This window comes from Triticum dicoccoides, chromosome 6A, assembly GCF_002162155.2.
Source record: "Triticum dicoccoides isolate Atlit2015 ecotype Zavitan chromosome 6A, WEW_v2.0, whole genome shotgun sequence".
NCBI lineage: Eukaryota > Viridiplantae > Streptophyta > Magnoliopsida > Poales > Poaceae > Triticum > Triticum dicoccoides.
In genome coordinates, this window is record NC_041390.1 from 502892627 (window position 1) to 502902393 (window position 9767).

Below are 9767 nucleotides of genomic sequence, written 5' to 3' on the forward strand. Positions count from 1 at the left end.
TTGAAAATTGATGATGTGGCTTTGAATGGTGCATTTTGAACACACAAAATGTCTGGAGTTCAAATAAGTTCAAAAAAATGAAATCCCTTTATAATAGATGAGTTCTCACCCGAAACCCTGATACTTCGAAAGAGATTGTGCATTTTGTACACAAAAGGCATCTGATAACCCACAAGTATAGGGGATCGCAACAGTATTCGAGGGTAGAGTATTCAACCCAAATTTATTGATTCGACACAAGGGGAGCCAAAGAATATTCTCAAGTATTAGCAGCTGAGTTGTCAATTCAACCACACCTGGATAACTTAATATCTGCAGCAAAGTGTTTAGTAGCAAAGTAATATGATAGTACTGGTAACGATAGCAAAAGGTAACGGTAGCAAAAGTAATATTTTTGGTGATTTATAGTGATGGTAACAATAGCAACAGAAAAGTAAATAAGCGAAGAACAATATATGGAAAGCTCGTAGGCAATGGATCGGTGATGGAGAATTATGCCGGATGCGGTTCATCATGTAACAGTCATAACATAGGGTGACACGGAACTAGCTCCAACTCATCAATGTAATGTAGGCATGTATTCTGAATATAGTCATACGTGCTTATGGAAAAGAACTTGCATGACATCTTTTGTCCTACCCTCTCGTGGCAGCGGGGTCCTATTGGAAACTAAGGGATATTAAGGCCTCCTTTTAATAGAGTACCGGACCAAAGCATTAACACATAGTGAATACATGAACTCCTCAAACTATGGTCATCACTGGGACTGGTCCCGATTATTGTCACTTCGGGGTTGCCGGATCATAACACATAGTAGGTGACTAATGACTTGCAAGATAGGATCAAGAACTCACATATATTCATGAAAACATAATAGGTTCAGATCTGAAATCATGGCACTCGGGCCCTAGTGACAAGCATTAAGCATAGTAAAGTCATAGCAACATCAATCTCAGAACATAGTGGATACTAGGGATCAAACCCTAACAAAACTAACTCGATTACATGATAAATCTCATCCAACCCATCACCGTCTAGCAAGCCTACGATGGAATTACTCACGCACGGCGGTGAGCATCATGAAATTGGTGATGGAGGATGGTTGATGATGATGATGGCGACGGATTCCCCTCTCCGGAGCCCCGAACAGACTCCAGATCAGCCCTCTCGAGAGAGTTTAGGGCTTGGTGGCGGCTCCGTATCGTAAAACGCGATGAATCTTTCTCTCTGATTTTTGTCTCCCCAGACGTGAATATATTGAGTTGGAGTTGAAGTCGGTGGAGCTCCAAGGGGCCCACGAGGCAAGGGGCGCGCCTCCCACCCTCGTGGAAAGGGTGTGGGGCCCCTGGCCTTGATTCTTTCGCCAATATTTTTTATTATTTCCAAAAATAATCTCTGTGAAGTTTCAGGTCATTCCGAGAACTTTTGTTTTTGCACAAAGATAACACCATGGCAATTCTGCTGAAAACAGCGTCAGTCCGGGTTAGTTCCATTCAAATCATGCAAGTTAGAGTCCAAAACAGGGGCAAAAGTGTTTGGAAAAGTAGATATGTTAGAGACGTATCAACTCCCCCAAGCTAAAACCTTTGCTTGTCCTCTGTTTGCTCTTGTTGTTGTAAATATGTAAAGCCATCATTCAAGTTTTCAGCAAATATTATGAACTAACCATATTCACAATAACACTTACATCTCATGTTTACTCATGTCAATGGCATACTCAACTAGCGAGCAATAATAATAAATCTCAGATGACAACACTTTCTCAAAACAGTCATAATATGATATAACAAGATGGTATCTCTCTATCCCTTTCTGAGACCGCAAAACATAAATGCAGAGCACCTTTAAAGATCAAGGACTGACTAGACATTGTAATTCATGGTAAAAGAGATCCAGTCAAGTCATACTCAATGTAAACTAATCAGTAATGAATGCAAATGACAGTGGTGCTCTCCAACTGGTACTTTTTAATAAGAGGATGATGACTCAACATAAAAGTAAATAGATAGGCCCTTCTCAGAGGGAAGCAGGGATTTGTAGAGGTGCCAGAGCTCGGTTTTGAAATAGATATGAATAATATTTTGAGCGGCATACTTTCATTGTCAACATAACAACCAAGAGATGCCGATATCTTCCATACTACACACATTATAGGCGGTTCCCAAACAGAATGGTAAAGTTTTTACTCCCCCTCCACGAACAAGCATCAATTCATGGCTTGCTCGAAACAACGAGTGCCTCCAACTAACAACAGTCCTGGGGGAGTTTCATTTGCAATTATTTTGATTTGATTTGCATAAAGCATGGGACTGGGCATCCCGGTGACCAGCCATTTTCTCATGAGTGAGGAGCGGAGTCCACTCCTCTTGAGAATAACCCACCTAGCATGGAAGATACAGACAACCCTAGTTGATACCTGAGCTATTCGAGTATACAAAACCGAATTTCATTTGAAGGTTTAGAGTTTGGCACATACAAATTTACTTGGAACGGTAGGTAGGTACCGCATATATAGGAAGGTATGGTGGACTCATATGGAATGACTTTGGGGTTTAAGGGATTGGATGCACAAGCAGTATTCCCGCTTAGTACAAGTGAAGGCTAGAAAGAGACTGGGAAGTGACCAACTAGAGAGCGACAACAGTCATGAACATGCATTAAAATTAATGAACATTGAGTGCAAGCATGAGTAGGATATAATCCACCATGAACATAAATATTGTGAAGGCTATGTTGATTTTGTTTCAACTACATGCGTGAACATGTGCCAAGTCAAGTCACTTAAATCATTCAAAGGAGGATACCACCCTATCATACCACATCACAACCATTTTAATAGCATGTTGGCACGCAAGGTAAACCATTATAAGATCCTAGTGAATTAAGCATGGCATAAGTAACTATAATCTCTAATTGTAATTGCAAACATGTTTATTCATAATAGGCTGAATCGGGAACGATGAACTAATCATATTTACAAAAAAAAGAGGTCGAGTTCATACCAGGTTCTCTCATCTCAATCAGTCCATCATATATCATCATAATTGCCTTTCACTTACACGACCAAACGATGTGAATAATAATAATAATAATAATAATAATAATAATAGTGCACGTGCATTGGACTAAGATGGAATCTGCAAGCATTCAATAAACAGGAGAAGACAAGGCAATATGGGCTCTTGGTTAAATCAACAATAATGCATATAAGAGACACTTCAACAATTTCATCATGGTCTTCTCCTATCGACCCCCAAAGAAAAGAAAAGAAATAAACTATTTACATGGGAAAGCTCCCAACAAGCAAAAGAAGAACAGGAAATATTTTTGGGTTTTCTTTTTAATTACTACTACTACAAGCAAGAAAGTAAACTAGCTAAACGCTACAACTAATTTTTTTTGGTTTTCTAAAGTTTTTTCAAATACACAAGAAGAAACCAATAAAAGGAAAATAAACTAGCATGGATATTACAATGAAAAAGTATGAGCACCGACAACTAGCAATGAGTGTGTGAACATAAATGTAATGTCGGTGAGAAATACGTACTCCCCTAAGCTTAGGCTTTTGGCCTAAGTTGGTCTATTGCCACGGATGGCCTGGCGGATATCCAAAGTTGTAGTTGGGGTCATACTGTGAAGAAGCCTCATATTGCCACTGGTTGGCAATCACCTCCGGATCCCACTGGTAATCAGACTGTCGTGGAGGATCAAATTGTGGTTCCGGCTCTGGCTCTGTAGCTGATGTAGGGTTCCGGTAGGCGTGAATGACCTCCGACGGAACAAGGTACTTGCCTGCAGATAAATCAAACAAGGAAGGAGCAGGCAAGGTAATAGTCTCAGGATGATTTTTACCAAATATTAATTTGTACTTAAGCGCCTTTTCCCTATTCTTAACAATAAAATCATGTGCTACCATACTCTTATAATCTAGATAAACAGGAGGCAACAATTTTTCTTCTTTCTCATAATGCCTAATAGGTATGTTATAGTATGCAGCGAGGCGCGAGGCGAAGATGCCTCCCAAGATGGGGCCCTTAGTACGGTTAATGTTTAACCGCTTTGCAACAATAGCGCCCATACTAAATGTGTCATCACGAAACAAGGCATGGCACGAAATAACAATATCAGGGGCACTCAGGTTTCCACAGTTTCCGCGACCAATTAAGCATCTACTAGCAAATATAGCAAAGTAATGTAGAATAGGAAAGTGTATGCTAGTAATTCGTGCGTCGAAAACCTTCCTCGTTTCCCCTACAGCAATGGTATCAATAAACCCATCCACATCGTCATGATGTGGTTCCTCTATGATGCCCGGAAATGGCAACTTGCAAACCTCACAAAATTCATGAATGGTCATATCCTTCTACTCATCATATAAATAAAAATCCACCGTAGGTGGTGACCTCCTAGAATGGAAATGAAAATTTTGCACAAAGATATTAGTGAGTAAGAGATACTGTTCGCGTTGGTCGCGGAGGAAGTCGGTGAGGCCTGCATTCTCAACCAACTCATAAAAATAATCATAAATCCCGGTTGCTCTCAAGAAATCATCACAAGGCCATGCACACGGCCGAACCTCCGCGGTGCGAGGCAGATTATATTTGGGCCTCTCTTCTTCTTCACTTTGCTTATCCTTCGAGCTTCGGCTCGAAGAGCCCCTCAAAAATCTCTACATCATTTTCTGAAAATTTCTGAAATTTTTAGTAACTTCAAATAAAAGTGAACCAAACTCAACAAAATTGATAGCAACTACACCTACAAGTGCCTAGAGACTATATCATGCATTAGAATTACTTGGGACCATATAAATTTTACATGCAAGCTCAAGAACATGGTCAGCTAGGCAGCAGAAATTTGCAATGAATAAGGCACTTAGAACAAAAACTAATTGGACCATTGGAGGAGTCACACACCAAGGAACAATCCCCCAAAGCAGTTTTGTGAGAGGTGCTTTGAGCAAGGAGATCGAAAATCGTAGCAAAATGAGCTAGAACTTGTGCTTGAGCTAGTTGGTGATTTTTTTGGAGGAAGAAGGAGTGTGTGGTGGCTGGAATAAGTGGAGGGGAGCCACCATAGGCCCACGAGGCAGGGGGCGCGCCCTGGACCCTCGTGGCCAGGTGCTTGCTCCCCCTGATGTGTTCTCACTGCGCGGGGCATTTGGAGAACTTTTATTTTTGATGTATTTTTTTATTGCATGGATAATTCAGAAAACAGACAGAAAATACTATTTTTGCTTTATTTAATATAAATATCATAAAGTAAAAAGAGGGTACAGAAGGTTGTGCTTTCTAACTTCATCCATCTCATGCTCATCAAAAGGAATCCACTAACAAGGTTGATCAAGTCTTGTTATCAAACTCTTTCTGAATAACATAGAACCGGAGAAATTTTGAATAGCACTATGTTACCTCAACGGGGATATGCACGTCCCCAATAACAAGAATATCATATCTCTTTGTGACAGTAGGAAGAGGAAATTCAAAACCTCCAAAAATAATCGATGTAATTTTTCCAATAGAGTTTATACCATGAACTTGAGGTTGTTTCCTCGGAAAGTGTACCGTATGCTCATTGCCATTAACATGAAAAGTGCCATTGCCTTTGTTGCAATCAATAACAGCCCCTGCAGTATTCAAAAAGGGTCTTCCAAGAATAACAGACATACTATCGTCCTCAGGAATATCAAGAATAACAAAGTCCGTTAAAATAGTAACATTTGCAACCACAATAGGCACATCCTCACAAATACCGACAGGTATAGCAGTTGATTTATCAGCCATTTGTAAGGATATTTCAGTAGGTGTCAACTTATTCAAATCAAGTCTACGATATAAAGAGAGAGGCATAACACTAACCCCGGCTCCAAGATCACATAAGGCAGTTCTAACATAATTTCTTTTAATGGAGCAAGGTATAGTGGGTACTCCTCGATCTCCTAACTTCTTAGGTATTCCACCCTTAAAAGTGTAATTATCAAGCATGGTGGAAATTTCAGCTTCCGGTATCTTTCTTTTATTTGTAACAATTTCTTTCATATACTTAGCATAAGGATTCATTTTGAGCATATCAGTTAATCGCATACGCAAAAAGATAGGTCTAATCATTTCAACAAAGCGCTCAAAATCCTCATCATCCTTTTTCTTGGATGGTTTGGGAGGGAAAGGGCATGGGTTTCTGAACCCATGCTTCTTTTTCTTTATCGTGCTTCTTAGCAACAAAGTCTCTCTTATCATAACGTTGATTCTTTGATTGTGGGTTATCAAGATCAACAACAGGTTCAATTTCTACATCATTATCATTGCTAGGTTGAGAATCAACATGAACATCATCATTAACATTATCACTAGGTTCATGTTCATTACCAGATTGGGTTTCAGCATCAGAAATAGAAATATCATTGGGATTCTCAGGTGTGTCTACAACATGTACACTAGAAGCATGCAAAGTCCTACTCCCTCCATTCCAAAATATAGTGCACCCGCACTTCCCAAGGTCCAACTTTGACCATAAATTTAACCAACGAGACCAACTGCGGCGGGAGAAAAAATTATATAATTGAAAACTTCTTTCAAATACGAATTCACTGATATAATTTTTGCTCCCGCCGCAATCGGTCTTGGTAGTTAAATTTACGGTCAAAGTTGAAGCACGTGAATAGAGGAAGCACTGCATTGTGGAATTGATGGAGTATCATTTTTCTTATTCTTCTTCTTAGAAGGACTAGGTGCATCTACATTATTTCTCTGAGAATCCTGCTCAATTCTCTTAGGATGGCCTTCAGGATACAAAGGTTCCTGAGTCATTCTACCAGTTCTAGTAGCCACTCTAATAACAAAATCATTATTCTTACTATTCAATTCATTGAGCAAATCATTTTGAGCTTTAAGTACTTGTTCTACTTGAGTGTTAATCATAGAAGCATTTTTGCAAATGAGCTTAAGTTCACCTTTAACTTTGGACATATAATCACTCAAGTGTTCAATCATATAAGCATTGCGTTTTAATTCTCTACCAAAATAAGCATTGATGTCTTCTTGCTTAACCATAAAGTTATCAAACTCATCCAAACATTGGCTAGCAAACTTAGTAGGAGGGATTTCAGCTTTATCATATCTATAGAGAGAATTTATACCTTTTTCCTTCATAGATTTCTTTGCCTCTTGCATATCTTCACGACTGAGAAATAGAACACCCCTTTTCTTCGGAGTTGGCTTAGGAGTTGGCTCAGGAAGTGTCCAATTATTTTCATTGGTAAACATATTATTCAATAAAATTTCAGCTTCATCTGGTGTTCTTTCCCTGAAAACATAACCAGCACAACTATCCAGGTGGTCTCTGGAAGCATCGGTTAGTCCATTATAAAAGATATCAAATATTTCATTTTTCTTAAGAGGATGATCAGGCAAAGAATTAAGTAATTGGAGAAGCCTCCCCCAAACTTGTGGGAGACTCTCTTCTTCAATTTGCACAAAACTATATATTTCGCTTAAAGCAACTTGTTTCTTATGAGAAGGGAAATATTTAGCAGAGAAGTAATAAATTATATCCTGGGGACTACGCACACAACCATGATCAAGAGAATTAAACCATATCTTAGCATCACCCTTTAATGAGAACGGAAATATCTTAAGGATATAATAGTAGCGAGTTTTCTCATCATTAGTGAACAGGGTGGCTATATCATTTAATTTAGTAAGATGTGCCACAACAGTTTCAGATTCATAGCCATAGAAAGGATCAGATTCAACAAAAGTAATTATATCAGGGTCGATAGAGAATTCATAATCCTTATCAGTAACAAAGATAGGTGAAGTACCATAAGCAGGATCATATTTCATTCTAGCATTCAGAGTTTTTTGTTTTAGCTTAGCTAATAATTTGTTAAGATCACTCCTATCATTGCAAGCAAGAAAATCTCTAGCAATTTCTTCATCCATAACATAGCCCTCAGGAACAACAGGTAATTCATATCTAGGGGGAGAATCTTCATCATCACTTTCATCAATATTATCAGTTTCAATAATTTCATTCTCTCTAGCCCTAGCAAGTTGTTCATCAAGAAATTCACCAAGTGGCACGGTAGTATCAAGCATAGAAGTAGTTTCATCATAAGTATCATGCATAGCAGAAGTGGCATCATCAATAACATGTGACATATCATAATTAATAGCAGAAGCAGGTTTAGGTGTCGCAAGTTTACTCAAAATAGAAGGTGAATCAAGTGCAGAGCTAGATGGCAGTTCCTTACCTCCCCTCGTCGTTGAGGGATAAATCTTGGTTCTTGGATCTTTCAAGTTCTTCATAATGATAAGAAGATATAAATCCCAAGTGACTCAAAGAATAGAGCTATGCTCCCCGGCAACGGCGCCAGAAAATAGTCTTGATAACCCACAAGTATAGGGGATCGCAACAGTTTTCAAGGGTAGAGTATTCAACCCAAATTTATTGATTCGACACAAGAGGAGCCAAAGAATATTCTCAAGTATTAGCAGCTGAGTTGTCAATTCAACCACACCTGGATAACTTAATATCTGCAGCAAAGTGTTTAGTGGCAAAGTAATATTATAGTAGTGGTAACGATAGCAAAAGGTAACGGTAGCAAAAGTAATATTTTTGGCGTTTTATAGTGATGGTAACAATAGCAACAGAAAAGTAAATAAGCGAAGAACAATATATGGAAAGCTCGTAGGCAATGGATCGGTGATTGAGAATTATGCCGGATGCGGTTCATCATGTAACAATCATAACATAGGGTGACACAGAACTAGCTCCAATTCATTAATGTAATGTAGGCATGTATACCGAATATAGTCATACGTGCTTATGGAAAAGAACTTGCATGACATCTTTTGTCCTACCCTCCTGTGGCAGCAGGGTCCTATTGGAAACTAAGGGATATTAAGGCCTCCTTTTAATAGAGTACCGGACCAAAGCATTAACACATAGCGAATACATGAACTCCTCAAACTATGGTCATCACCGAGAGGGGTCCCGATTATTGTCACTTCGGGGTTGCCGGATCATAACACATAGTAGGTGACTAATGACTTGCAAGATAGGATCAAGAACTCATATATATTCATGAAAACATAATAGGTTCATATCTGAAATCATGGCACTCGGGCCCTAGTGACAAGCATTAAGCATAGCAAAGTCATAGCAACATTAATCTCAGAACATAGTGGATACTAGGGATCAAACCCTAACAAAACTAACTCGATTACATGATAAATCTCATCCAGCCCATCACCATCCAGCAAGCCTACGATGGAATTACTCACGCACGTCGCTGAGCATCATGAAATTGGTGATGGAGAATGGTTGATGCTGACGATGGCGACGGATTCCCCTCTCCGGAGCCCCAAACGGACTCCAGATTAGCCCTCCCGAGAGAGTTTAGGGCTTGGCGGCGGCTTCGTATCATAAAACACGATGAATCTTTCTCTCTGATATTTTTTCTCCCCGAACGTGAATATATAGAGTTGGAGTTGAGGTCGGTGGAACTCCAGGGGGCCCATGAGGCAGGGGGCGCGCCTCCCACCCTCGTGGAAAGGGTGTGGGCCCCCTGGCCTTGATTCTTTCGCCAATATTTTTTATTATTTCCAAAAATAATCTCCGTGAAGTTTCAGGTCATTCCGAGAACTTTTGTTTCTGCACAAAGGTACGCCATGGCAATTCTGCTGAAAATAGCGTCAGTCCAGGTTAGTTCCATTAAAATCATGCAAGTTAGAGTCCAAAACAAGGGAAAAAGTGTTTGGAAAAGTAGA